Source organism: Leptonychotes weddellii, chromosome 6 (assembly GCF_054177405.1).
Source record: "Leptonychotes weddellii isolate Sample4059 chromosome 6, ASM5417740v2, whole genome shotgun sequence".
NCBI classification, from domain to species: domain Eukaryota; kingdom Metazoa; phylum Chordata; class Mammalia; order Carnivora; family Phocidae; genus Leptonychotes; species Leptonychotes weddellii.
In genome coordinates this window covers 23,147,140-23,161,747 of record NC_138374.1, presented here as the reverse complement: position 1 = coordinate 23,161,747, position 14,608 = coordinate 23,147,140, and the positions used below count along the sequence as shown (strand labels likewise).

Below are 14,608 nucleotides of genomic sequence, written 5' to 3'. Positions count from 1 at the left end.
CCTTCAGGAAATTGCTTCTCTATCCCTTAGAGCCAGCTAGCACTTGTCCTGGGCGTTCTGATGACTAAGAGCTAGGAAGGGAAGCCCCTGGTCTTCCACAAAGAACCACCCACTTCTTCAGTCCCTTGGGTTGTGAGAAGGATAATAGTCATACCCCTTGACAAAATGTTAAAGTTTACACAAACACCTGTTCATGTGAGCGAGGAAACTGCTCTGGGTAGTCAGCAAAACTAATCGAACCCATTTTATGGTGGAGGAGAACCAGTGCTTGTTTTATATTCCTGAAGCCAGCGAGAGGCAGAGCTAGGCTGCAGAGCTGTATCTTCTGACTTGGAATTCTGTCCTCTCTTTCACTGGACAGTTAACTTTTCAGACTGGGAGAGAGGACAGACAGGACCACTGTTCAGCGTTCTAACTCCAAACCTTTCAGAACTTACGCTCACTGGGTTTGGGAAGATCAGTGGGTTTGTTGTGTCTTTCTGGAAATTAATATGGTGGTACATGTCAATCTTTTTAAAATAACACATTCATTGGCCTTGTGATTCTCCTTAGAGGAACTGATCCCAGCAAAATGGAGATCTGGGCAAATACTTATGCATCAGGTGAAGATGTTCACGGCAGTGTTATTTATACTCGGAAAACAACCTAAATGCCCTGTAATCATGGTATATCCTCTCAGTGGAGTATAATGCAATCTTTAAAATTGTATTTTTGAAGAATATTTGATGACTTGGGAAAATGCTCAGTGCAGTGTAATGACAGTTGAAAAAAGCAGGATTCAAAGTTGTATAGGCTGTGAGATCCCAATTTTGTTAAAAAAACATGAATGCAAAAAAAAAAAAAAAAAAGCAAACCTTGGAAAGTGTCCAAAATGGTAACAATGGTTTTCCTCTGGTAAATAGGATCATGTAAGATTTTTTTCTTTTCTTTTTTATACTTCACTCTTTTTAAAAAATTTCGACAATAAGCAAGTATTATTTTTTTATCATCAGAAATAAGCTGTAAGTATTAACATGGATAAAGACTATTTCTGAGTATTGGAAACAGATTCCTAACGATGGAGGAACCTGTGGACATCCTCCCGTTCAATGTCCTCCCTCACAAGTGAGAAGAACGAAGGGAAGGGAGAGTGATTTGCCCAGTTACTCAGTGCATCAGAAGGCAAAGTCGGGCTGAACCCTTCAAGGATAGGGTAGCTGGGCCAGTGAGTTGACTTGGGGTTTAATTGCTCACAAACTGCCCCAAGAAGGCTGGCCTGCTCCATCCTTGACCCTAGGGAAGCCCAGAGAAGGCTTTGGTAATTGTACCCCTTTTTACCTAAAATGTGGGATTGTGGGGATGTGAGGTCTCCGTGGCTGGGGTCTTCGGCAAGGGAGAAAAGGGGCAGGAGAGGGTCTGGGATCCTCCTACCTCCCTGTCCCCACCCCAACTTCCTCCTCTGCCTGACTCCCCACCTATGTGGCCTGGGAAACCTCCCTTATGCTGCCTCCCTAGTTTACAGGGATCAGTTTCTTCTTCTAGGGGACTAAATTGTGGTGAAATTCTCCCCCTAACTGTCTCCCTCCCTCTGCCCATCTCCCTTCAGGCTTGATTTACCAGAATCCACTCTCTTCTCCCTTCCCACACACCTATAGGAGGTGGCCATGAGAATTTTGATTTTGCTCCTTCCAAGCCTGAGATGAGGATTAGAGTGTGCCCATGACGGCCACCTATGGGTGCCCTCTGTCCTTTGCCCAGGTTCCACTGATCCTGACTTCTCCAGACCCTAATAAAGCCATCAGCTTTATTCTGTGATTGTTTTAGTGTCCATTCGAAATTCCCTTCTAACTGTATCAGCATTGACCTAGTAGTCTTCTCTGATATATCACTGGTCATCCAGAATTCCATTTCAATTCTACTGGTGTTGACCTCAATACTGGCTGTGATTCTAAGCCTGTCCACCCAGACTTCTGCTCAGATTGCTTATGTACTCACCCTGAATCCAGCTCTAATTCATATCAGTGTCTATCTTAGAAATTTGCTAGGGGTGAGGAACTCTCGATTTTTTCTCTCCTTCTATAATTGCAATCTCTATTGATTTCTCACCATTTTAATTAAAACAACTGGAAGGGGTCTGGCATAATAGGGACCCTGGGACACATTGGAGAGCTAAGATTGGTCTGGCTGTCAGTCCGACATGAAATGAAGCTCATCCATCACCTCTCAGGTGGTAGACTTTGGTGTTCTCCTTGGAGACACACTGACTTCATTGTTGGTGATTCCCACTGGGGTCTGAACAGGGTTGGTCTAGGAGTGTCCAGGGGAGAGATCCAAGGCATAGCTCTGGGCTTAGGACCAACAGACAGTTACAAGGAGTTGCTATGTGCCTGGCCTAGAGGTGAGGGTTTCTGACATCCCTGTACATTCACAGGCTGAAGATCTATTTGAAAAGGCAAGGTGGATTTGAGCTGAACATGGAGGGAACTGCAGAAATTGGATAGGTGACAAGGGGTGCAGCAGGCGTGCTAGGGTATGGGGAGGAGGGTTGGGAAAGAGACATACAGCAGAGGCTTGAAGGTGGGAATCGGTAGCTGTGTGTATATATTCTCAGTGAGGGGCACAGGGTAACTGGGGCAAGGGGCTCATGCTTCATGGAGACAAATACAGAGAATAAAGAACTTCCTCCTTTCCCAGTTCTTTCTGAGTGCCTGCCTGCGTGGTGTATGTGTTGAGGGAAAGGTAACTAAGAAAACCCTGTGGAGGGCTATCCAGCCCCAGTGGTTACCTATAGATGAGGATTGGATGGGCCACCTCCCATCGTTTTTTTTTTTAAATTGTAGTGAAATTTACATGAAAGCTACCATTTTAATATTTTATTTATTTTTGTTTTATTTATTTTAGAAAGAGAGAGAAGGAGAGAGAGTGGGGGAAGGGGCAGAGGGAGAGAATCTTTAAGCAGACTCCCTGCTGAGCACGGAGCCCAACGTGGGGCTCAGGTCCACGACCCATGAGATCATGACCTGAGCCAAAACCGAGAGTCGGACACTTAACCGACTGAGCCACCCAGGTGCCCTCATTTTAACATTTTAAAGCGTACAGTCCAGTGACATTTAGTACATGCACAGTGTTGTGCAACCACCACCTCTATCAAGTTCCAGAACATTTTCATCACCTCAAAAGGAAAGCCTGTATCCAGTAAGCAGTCACTCCCCATCACCCCCTCCCCTGAATCCTTGGCTAAGAATGCTACCCAGAAACACTGACCTAGGAAGTGGTGGCACTGGGACTTTTACCCAGAACACCAGAGCCCATGGGGGAGAACACATTAGGGCTTTCTTTTCCCTGACCCTCTGGGATGGCACGTGCTCTTGCCAAGATATGCACATTGAGGGTCAGGCATTGGCTCTCAATCACAGAGGCCAAGATGGAGGCTGGATAGGCAAGAGCAAGAAGGGTGGGGGGAGGAGGGCAGGAGCTGGGCACTGCCCAGGGGATGCCAGGGATGCCTCTCTCCTGGTGTGCCAGCTGCCTGGGCCTATTTCTTGTTGGTCTGTGACTCTCCCAAGGGCTAGAGGCTTAGGAGCTGCTTATCACTGAACTGGTTGCTTTGGCAACCCTGGGCAGGATGCAAGTGGTCTCCGTGGTAACGCCTGGGAAACCTGCCTATGGGGATGGAGGGAAGTGGACTGGCCAGCGGTCAGGCAGGGTGGCACAGGCACAGCTGGGTTAGGCTGCGGAGATCAAAGGCCTTTGGGGAGGGTCAAGCTTATGAAATAGCCTGGGCTGCCTGTTGGCTATTCCCCAGCAAGCCAGAGTCCAGTGGCCCAGGGGAACTGGGGGCCTGCCTGGCGACGCCAAAGGCACCAATGCCCAGGAAGTGGGAGGAGATGGGGGTGAGAGTGGGAAGGGGGGTAGAATATAGCTTCTGGATGACAGATCCAGCTACAGGGTTTATTAAAAGATGCTTATCAGAGGTCATTACCCAGATCCTGCTGTTTCGGGAAATGAGCAGGTGCTGACGCACGTGGGGAGCCGGGCGGGGAGAAAAGAAGGTCTAGGAGAGGAGGAGAAGGAAATAGATAAGAGTCACTGGCAGGCAGGTGGGAGGCCTTGGTTTTCTCTCTGCTCTAGCTGCAGTTGGGGGGTAGCCCGGGCTCTGCACTGGGCTCTGGAACTGAGGTTCTCCTAGGGTGAGAGTTGGGGTTCTAGGAATGCTCTGATGGGAAGGGCTCATTCTGTTGTTTAACAAATGCATACTGAGCATTGACGATGGGCCAGGCACTCTCGTAGGCATGAGAATACAGTGGTGTACAAAATAGATGAGGGCTTGCTGCCACGGCTGCCATGAAGCTTCCCCTCCAGTGGAGAGGCAGATGGGAAGAAAAATGACAAATGAACAAAAATGAATCGGAATACGATAAAAGTGCTAACATGCTACGTGCTGGAGTCTGTACTAAGCTCTTTACACCTATTATCTCATTTATTTTTTTTAAAAGATTTTATTTATTATTTTAAAGAGAGAGTGCGTGTGCACGTGAGTGGGGGGAGGGGCAGAGGGAGAGAGAGAATCCCAAGCCAACTCCGCGCTGAGCACAGAGCTAGACGCAGGGCCCGATCCCACGACCCTGAGATCATGACCTGAGCCAAAATCAAGAGTTAGACGCTCAGCCGACTGAGCCACCCAGGCGCCCCTTATCTCATGTAATTTTTAAAACAAACCTGTGAAGGAAGTATGATTATTAACCCCATTTATGGATGGATAAACTGAAGCTTAGAGGTTAAGCAACTTGCTCAAAGTCAAATGGCTGATACAAGATGGAGCTGGGATTCTGGCCAAAATCTTTCTGATTTTGGAGCTACTGTTCTCTCTTTCTCTTTTTAATACAGACATACTTAGGAGATATTGTGGGTTGTGTTGCAGATCTCTGCAATAAAGTGAATGTTATAATAAAGTGAGTCAAATGAATTTTTTGGTTTCTTAGTGCATATGAAAGTTGTGTTTATGCTATACTGTAGTCTATTAAGTGTGCAGTAGCATTATGTCTAAAAAAAACAGTGTACATACCTTAATTTAAAATATTTTCTTGCTAAAAAAAATGCTAACCATCACCTGAGCTTTCAGTGAGTTGTGTTCTTGCTGGTGGAGGGTCTTGCCTTGATGTTGATAGCTGCTGACTGATCAGGGTGGTGGCTGCTGAAGGTTGGGGGTGATTGTGGCAGTTTCTTTTTTTTTTTTAAGATTTTATTTATTTGAGAGAGAGCATGAGTGGGGGAAGGGAAGAGGGAGAGAATTTTCAAGCAGACTCTTTGCTGAGCGTGGAGCCTGACACAGGGCTCGATCCCAACAACCTAGGAGATCATGACCTGAAACCAAGAGTCAGATGCTTAACCAACTGAGCCACCCAGGTGCCCCTGTGGCAGTTTCTTAGAATAAGACAACAATGAAGTTTGCTGCATCAATTGACTCTTCCTTTCACAAATGATTTCTCTGTAGCATGTGGTGCTAATTTGATAGCATTTTACCCACAGGAGAACTTTTTTCAAAATTGGAGTCAGTCCTCCTGAACCCTACTGCTACTGCTTTATCCACTAAGTTTATGTAATATTCTAAATCCTTTGTTGTCCTTTCAACAATCTCCACAGCATCTTAAGAAACCACTTTGTTCATCCATAAGAAGCAGCTCCTCATCTGTTAAAGTTTTATTACGAGATTGCAGCAATTCAGTCCCATCTTCAGGCTCCACTTCTCATTCTAGTTTTCTTATTGTTTCCATCCTATCTGCAGTTACATCCTCCACTGAAGTCTTGAACTTCTCAGAGGCATCCATGATGGTTGGCATCAACTTGTTCCACACTCCTGTTAATGCTGACATTTTGACCTCTTTCCATCAATCATAAATGTTTTTAATGGCATCTAGAATGGTGAATCCTTTCCAGAAGGTTTTCTATTGACTTTGCCCAGATCTATCAGAGGAATCACTATCCGTGGCAGCTACAGCCTTATGAAATGCATTTCTTAAATAGTAAGACTTGAAAGTCAAAATGACTCCTTGCTCCATGAGCTGCAGAACGAAGGTTGTGTCAACAGGCGTGAAAACAACACTCATCTGGTTGTCCATCTCCATCAGAGCTCTTGGGTAACCAGGTGCATTGTCAACAAACAGTAATATTTTGAAAGGAATCTTTTTTTCTGAGCAGTAGTTCTCAACAGTGAGCTTAAAATATTCAGTAAACCATGTGGTAAACACATCTAGGCTTCGTTGCTCCTTTTATAGCACATGGGCAGAATAGATTTAGCATAATTCTTGAGGGGCCTAGGATTTTCAGAATGGTCAATGGGCATTGGCTTCAACTTAAAGCCTCCAGTTGCATTAGTCCCTAATAAGAGAGTCAGCCTGTCCTTTGGAGCTTTGAAACCAGGCACTGACTTCTCCTCTCTAGCTATGAAAATCCTAGATGGCATCTTCTCTAATAGAAGGCTCTTTCGTCTACATGGAAAATCTGCTGTTGAGTGTAGCCACCTTCGAGGATAATCTTAGCTGGATCTTCTGGATTCCTTGCTGCGGCTTCTACAGCAGCACCTGCTGCTTCACCTTGCACGTTTATGTTGTGGCGACGGCTTCTCTCTTCAACCCTCATGAACCCATCTCTGCTAGCTTCAAGCTTTTCTTCTCCAGCTTCCTCACCTCCCTCAGCATTCACAGCATTGAAGAGTCAGGGCCTTGCTCTGGATCAGGCTTTGGCTTTAAGAACATGTTGTGGTTGGTTTGATCGTCTGTTCAGACCACCAAAACTTCCTTCATATCTGCCATCAGACTGTTTTGCTTTCATATCATTCATGTGTTCACTGGGGTAGCACTTGCAATTTCCTTCAAGACCTTTTCTTTTGCACTCACAGCTTGGCTAACTGTTTGGCACAAGAGGCCTTGCTTTCCCTATCTCCCACCTTCCTCACTAAGCTTAATCACTGTTAGCTTTTGATTCAAAGTGAGAGGTGCAAGACTCTCCCTTGCACTTGAACACTTAGAGGCCAATGCAGGTTGTCAATTGGCCAAATGTCCATATTGTTGTTGGTAGAGCAGTCAGAACACATACAACATTTATCAGTTAAGTTTGTGTCTTATAGGGGTGTGGTTGGTGACACCCCCGAAAGGTAACCGATCACAGGTCACCATAATAAATATAATAATAATGCAAAAGTTGGAAATATTGCGAGAATTACCAAAATGTGACACAGAGACACGAAGTGATCAAATACTGTTGGAAAATGGCACCAGTGGACTTGCTGGATGCAGGGTGGCCACAAATCTTCAATTTGTACAGAAACCTCAGTATCTGCAAAGTGCAGTGAAGTGAAGCACCATAAAACGAGGTATGCCTGTAACCTCTTTATTTAGAACAGTTTTAGATTTACAGGATTATTGCAAAATAATATGGGGAGTTTCCAGATACCCCATATCTGGTTTCCCCATTATTAACATTTTAGTATGGAAAATTTGTGACAAATAATGAACCAGTATCTGTACACTGTTATTAACTAATGTCTATACTTTATTCAGATTGCCTTCGTTTTCCCAGTGTTCTTTTTCTGTACCAGGATCCCATCCAGGATATCACATTATATTTTTAGGTACCATCTTATATATTTAGTTGTCATGTTTTCTTAGGTTCCTAAGATAATTTCTCATGCTTTCTTTGTTTTTGGTGACCTTGACAGTTTTGAGGATTACTGGTTAAGTATCTTATACGCTGCCCCTTTCTTGGGATTTCTCTGATGTTCTTCTCGTGATTAGATTGCTGTGTAGGTTTTGGAGAGATAGACCATAGAGGTGAAGTGCCATTTTCATCACATATCAACAATGCATGCAATCAACATGATTTATCCCTGGTGAAGTTGACCTTGATCACTTGGCTGAGGTAGTGCTCGTCTGATCTCTTCATTGTAATGTTAAAGCTATACTTTTCTCCCCTTTCCATATTGAACTCTTTGGAAGAAAGTCCCCATGCACAGCCCTCACTTAAGGGGTGGGAGTTATACTTCATTCCCTGAGGCCCGAGCACTACTTTATTTTATTTTAATTTTTTAAAAAAGATCTTATTTATTTATTTGAAAGAGAGTGAGTGAGAAAGAGCACATGAGCACGGGGAGGGGGAGAAGCAAACTCCTCTGCTGAGCAGGGAGCCTGATGTGGGGCTGGATCCCAGGACCCTGGGATCATGACCTGAGCCAAAGGCAGACGCCTAACTGATGGAGCCACCCAGGTGCTCCCCCTGCCCCCGCAAGCACTACTTTAACTACTCTGTCACCTATTTCTTTAGTTACCTGGTCAGTTATAACATCAGTTACATCTGGATAAGGGCTGTGAAAGAGAAGACTGTGGAGCCAATGGGGGAGCTTGACGTGGTCCTGGGGTCTGGGAAGGTTTCTCTAGGGAAGTGATCTGAGGATGAGTAAGGTTTGGCTTTATGTTCTTAGAGGGGTGCTCCTGGCCAATTGGGTGTGGAACTGTTCATTTAGCACCCCTGTCCCCTGCCTGTTCAATGCCACTGGCCACCTTAAATGTCACTGTGACATAAAAAAAAAAAAAAAAAGCTCTCCCAAGGTTTTCTTTTCTTTTTTCTTTTAATTCCAGTATAGTTAACATACAGTGTTACATTAGTTCCAGGTGTACCATATAACGATTCAACGATTCTAGAATTACTCAGTGCTCATCGAGATAAGCGTACTTTTAATCCCCTTCACCTCTTCACCCATCCCTCCACCCACCTCCCCTCTGGTAACCATCTGTTTGTTCTCTCAAGTTAAGATCTCTCATATTTTTAAAAGCACCCCAAAGGGGGCAGTGCCACCCCTAATTGAGAGCTTTGAGCTGGGTGTGGAGAGCAGCAGTGAAGACGGTTCCTGGCAGGGGGCCTAGCATAAGCCCCTGTGCTTGAGGGCAGAGTTTAGAGTTGGCTCCTGCTAACTGTGGGGGCGATGAGCCCAGGCCCATGTCATCCTGACCCTCTGGGCCAAGGAACTTTCAGCAGAAAAATCATTAAAAGACCACTGCCTTGTCTCTCTGCCGTGGTCACAGAGGCTGTCTGTGCAAGGCTGGGACAGCAGGAGGAGAGAGGGTCTTTCCTGGGCTGCAGGAAAGGCCGAGGGAAATGTGTCTGCTGCCTTATCTGTGTGGTTTTCTTTGCCTCGGTTGCCCCGGAATGCCAGCCTGGCTACCCCAGAGGCTGGGGAGGGGACAACAAAAAGGGAGAACATTGCCAGGAGGAGGTGTTGTCTTACGATAAGGGTGGTGGCAGGTCCACATGCTCCTGGCTTTCACCTTCGTCTTTCCCCTGTGGCTTCCCCTGGTTTCTCCCCAGCATCCACTGAAAGGCGGATCTGCTCCAGGGGTCAGTCTAGAGTGTGTGTCCATCCAGGTGCCTCTGAGAGTGAGGGGAGGAGGAACTTTGCCTTGATCAGAGTAAGTAAAACTGCAAGGATGCTCCAGCTGATTTATTTCATGTGCTGGTGTCTCTTGGCGCCTGACATGGAGCTGGGTATGGAGAACTGAGATGTGAATACTGGGCATTGGGTCTGCCCTTGAGGTGCTCACAGCCCAGCCTTATTTAATTCAAACATCCATCCGTATAGACAGAAGGGTCCTGGAGCCCTTTTTCTCCTCTATGTCTGCTTTCTTTTCCTTTCCCTTTCTTTCCCTGGTCTTCCCAGCAAATGCTCCTTGGAACACATTCTCCCTGAGGCTAGAAGACTGGCAGGTGGTCAGGAGGAAGGGCCGGTGACCCCTGATTTTGAACATCAGAACCCAAATATACCATAGAGACTGTTTTGTTCCCGCCTTCTTTCTCAGCCCCAGTTTGGGGTTCTCAGTCCTGGAGAGGGAAAGTGACTTGACCAAGATCATACAGCTTAATTGGACCAGGTGGTATGTGGTCTCAAGGCTCTGACCTTGTAGGATGCTAATGCTTTCTAGAGTTGGCAGAAGTATACTCCAGAGGGACAGCCTGAATGTTTGCCCCTGCCGTGCTATGTGCTGGCCATAGGGGAACTACTGAAGGGCTTTAGATGGAACAGTGACAAAATCACTTCGACGTCTTAGAAAATTCTGGGTCAAGAGAGGAGCAGGGCAGGGCCAGCCAGGAGCCTCTTGCAGACCACCAGGGGAGGAGACAGGTGTGGCTTCTGCCAGGAGGGGGCAGTGAGCAGTGAGGCCAGGAGATTGACTTCAGCTTGAAGATTTGGAGGTGGCGAGGGAGATACGGAGGAGCTGCTTGTGCGGATACATCTCTGGGGATTCTGACTTCCAGGGCAGTGGTCAGGGAAACACCCAGTGGCCTGGCTCGGAAGAGCTTGCATGCACGGGGGAGGGTGAGCCTCTTGGGAGGTCAGGTGTGTGCGATGTGTGGGTGTTCCCTTGAGTGCTGTGTCCCACCCAAGCTTTGAGGTCTTAGAGCCTGGAGGAGAGACAGGCGGGCAGGGCATGGCTGGCCCTGGGCTCTTAACTCCATCTCTACCACTTGGGAAACCATCAATAATTAATATAGGTGGCTCCCGCAGGGGGGTGGGAGAGGCAGGGCGCTGGCACCTACGGGGTGATGTGCACTTGGCTTCTGCTGGCCCCTGAGCCAGGGGCCTTCAGTCCTGATGTAGCCAGGCTTTCTCAGGTGGCTCCTCGCTCCCAGCGGACACACACAAACCAAAGGTGGCCATAAATCAGCCGGGACAGGCCAAGGTTGCTCTGGTTTTCCCAGAGTGAGATCAAAGCCCCAGACCCTCACCCTGGGGCTCAGTGCTTATTAAATTATTAAACTGTCAAGGGAGGGGAAAGCGGAAGGGACTGGATAGATGGCCATATAGTAAAACAGAATGCAGAAGAATGGGCTGAGAAATGAAGCAGCAGGGTGGTGCAGATCCCTCTTCAAGATAGAGATTTCATTTCCTTTGGATATATCCCCAGAAGCAAGAATCACTTGGTAGTTCTACTTTTAATCTTTTGAGGAACCTCCGTACTGTTTTCCAAAATTGCTGCACCAGTTTGCATTCTCACCAACAGTGCACAAGAGTTCCCTTTTCTTCACGTCCTCATCAATATTTGTTATCCGTCTTTTTGATAAGAAACATCCTAACAGGTGTGAGGTGATATCTCATTGTGGTTTTGATTTGCATTTCCCTGATGATTCGTGATGTTGAACACCTTTTCATGTACCTATTGGCCATTTGTATGTCTTCTTTGGAAAAATTACTCTTCAGGTCCTTTGTCCTTTTTTAAATTGAGTTACTATTATTAATTATTTTCTTGTTTTTGAGTTCTAAGAGTTCATTATATATTTTGGAGGTTAACCCCTTATCAGACATATGATTTGCAGATATTTCCTCCCATTCCTTAGGTTGCCTTTTTATTTTGTTGATTGTTTCCTTTGCTGTGCAGAAACTTTTTGTTTGATATAGTCTTACTTGTTTATTTTTTTTTTCTTTCATTGCCTGTGCTTTTGGGATCCTATCCAAAAAATTATTGTCAAGACCAATGTCAAGCTTTTTCCCATGTTTTCTTCCAGGAGTTTATAGTTTTAGGTCTTATGTTTAAGTCTTTAATCCATTTTAGGTTGATTTTTATATATGATGTAAGATAAAGGTCCAGTTTAATTCTTTTGTTTGTGGATACACAGTTTCCCAACACCATTTATTCTTTCCCCCTTGTGTATTCTTGGCATCTTTGTTGAAAATTAGTTAACCATATATACATAAATTTATTTCTGCATTATTTTATTCTATTGATCTATATATCTGTCAGTTGGAGTGGGCCCCTTTGTCTTGTTCCTGAGCTTAAAGGAAAAACTTTCAGCTTTTCACCATTAAGTATGAGGTTAGCTGTGAACTTGTCATGTATGACCTTCATTATATTGAGGTACATTCCATATATACTTAATTTGTTGAGTGTTTGTGATGAAAAGATGTTGATTTTGTCAAATGCTTTTTGTGCCTGTTGAAATGATCATATGATTTTTTATCTTTTATTTTGTTAACATGATATATGATATTTATTGATTTATATATGTTGTACTGTTTTTGCATCCCAGGGATAAATCCCACTTAATCATGGTGTAAGATCCCTTCAGTGTGCTGTTGAATTCAGTTTGCTAATATTTTGTTGAGGATTTTTGCATCTATGTTCATCAGGGATATTGGCCTGTAGTTTTCTTTTCTTGTAGTGTTCTTATCTGGCCTTGGTATTAGGGTAATGCTGGTCTCATAAAATGACTTTGGAATGGTTCCTTCCCTTCATTTTTATTTTTATTTTTTGGAGAGGGTTTGAGAAGGATTGGTATTAATTTTTGTGTAAATGTTTGATAGAATTCACCAGTGAAGCCATCTGGTCCTGGACTTTTCTTTGTTGGGAGATTTTTTTTTTTTTTAAAGATCTTATTTATTTATTTGACAGAGAGAAAGAGAGAGCACAAACAGGGGGACCTGCAGGCAGAGGGAGAGGGAGAAGCAGACTCCCCGCTGAGCAGAGAGCCTGATGCGGGGCTCTATCCCAGGACTCTGGGATCATGACCTGAGCCGAAGGTGGATGCTTAACCGACTGAGCCACCCAGGCGTCCTTTGTTGGGAGATTTAAGAATACTTTACCCAGCAAAGCTATCCTTTGGAATTGAATGAAAGATACAGACATTCCCAGACAAAAAAAAAAAAAAAAGCTGAAGTAGTTCACAGCCACTAAACTTGCCTTACAAGAAATGCTAAGGGAGTTCTTCAAGCTGAAAAGAAAGGATACTAACTAGTAACATAAAAACATATGAAAGTATAAAATTCCCAGGTAAATGTAAATGTATGGTCAGATTCAGGATACTCCAATATTCTAATGGTAGTGTATAAATCACTAACAACTCTAGTGTAAAGGTTAAAAGACAAAATTATTTTAAAAAGGTATAATTACAATAATTGGCTAGTGGATATACAATATAAAAAGATGTAAATTGTGACATCAAAAACATCATTTAAAATGGTTGGGAGGCAGTAAAAGTGTTGAGCTTTTGTATATGAACAAAGTTGAGTTGCTATCAGCTTAACATAGACTGGGATAAGATATTGGCGTTTTGTTTTGTTTTGAGAGAGAGAGGGAGTGTGTGTGTTTGTGTGTGAGTGCGTGCATGCTCGCGCGTAAGGGTGGGGAGGGGCAGAGGGAGAGGGAGAGAGAGAGAATCCCAAGCCGGCTCCATGCTGAGGCTCCACCTGGGGCTCCATCTCACAACCCTGAGATCATGACCTGAGCTGAAATCAAGAGTCAGACTGAGCCACCCAGGCACCCCTGGGTGTGATAAGATGTTTTATGTAAACCTCATGGTAGCTACAAAGCAAAAACCAATGGTAGGTACAAAAAAAGAGAAAGAGAAAAGAATGAAAACATACCACTATAGAAAATCATCAAATCACAAAGAAAGACAGTAAGAGAGGCAGAAAGGAGCAAAGGATCTATAAAATACCCAGAAATCAATGAACAAAGTGGCAGTAGTAAATCCTTCTCTATCAGTAATTACTTTAAATATAAATAGTCTAAATTCTCCAGTCAAAAGACATAGAGTGGTTGAATAGACAGAAAAACAAGATCCAATGAACTACCCAAATATAAGAGACTCACTTTAGCTTTAGCTTCAAGGATACCCCTAAGCTGAAAATGAAGGGATGGAAAAAGATATTCCAGGCAAATGGAAACCAAAGAAAGCAGGGGGTAGTTCTACTTACAGAAGACAAAATAGACTTTAAGTACAAGACTGTAGTAAGAGACAAGGTCATTATATAATGATAAAGGGATCGACTCATCAAGAGGAAATAACTATAGTAAATATATATGTACCTAACTTCAGAGCACATAAGTAAAATAAAGCAAATATTAACAGATCTGGAAGGAGAAATAGACAGCAATACCATAAAAATAGGGGACTTCAGTCCTCCCCTTTCAACAATAGATTGATCATCCAGACAGAAAATCAATAAGAAAACAATGGACTTGAGCTACACTTTAGACCAAATGGACCTAATAGACATAGACAGAACATTCCATCAAACAGTGGCAAAATGCACATTCTTCTCAAGTGCACACAGAACACTCTTCAGGATAGATCATATGTTATTCTCAAACAAGTCTTAACATATTGAAGAAGATTTAGATAATATCAAGTATCTTTTCCAACCACAATGGTGTGAAACTAGAAATCAATTATAGGAGGAAAATTGGAAAGTTTACAAATATGTGTAGATTGAACAACATAGTTCTGAACAACCAATTGGTTAAAGAAGAAATCCAAAGGGAAATAAAAAAAATCTTGAGACAAACAAAAATGGAAACACAACATACCAAAACTTACAGGATGCAACAAAAGCAGTTCTAAGAGGGAAGTTTATAAAATAAATGCTCATATTAAGAAAAAAGAAAGATCTCAAATAAAAAGCCTAATTTTACACCTCAAGAAACTAGAAAAAGAACAAACTAAAGCCAAAGTTAGTAGAAGGAAGGAAATAACAAAGATCAGAGTAGAAATAAATGAAATAAAGACTAGAATGATAATAGAAAAGACCAACAAAAGTAAAAGTTGGTTTTTTTTAAAAGATACATAAAATTAACAAAACTTT

The 14,608-nt window shown here is 43.7% G+C and overlaps 1 protein-coding gene across 1 annotated transcript in view; it reads left to right on the top strand.

The window, feature by feature from the left end:
* Positions 1–14,608, top strand: part of NEURL1 (neuralized E3 ubiquitin protein ligase 1) — a 76,434-nt gene that overhangs the window by 979 nt on the left and 60,847 nt on the right. The gene's annotated exons all lie outside the window — the stretch shown is intronic.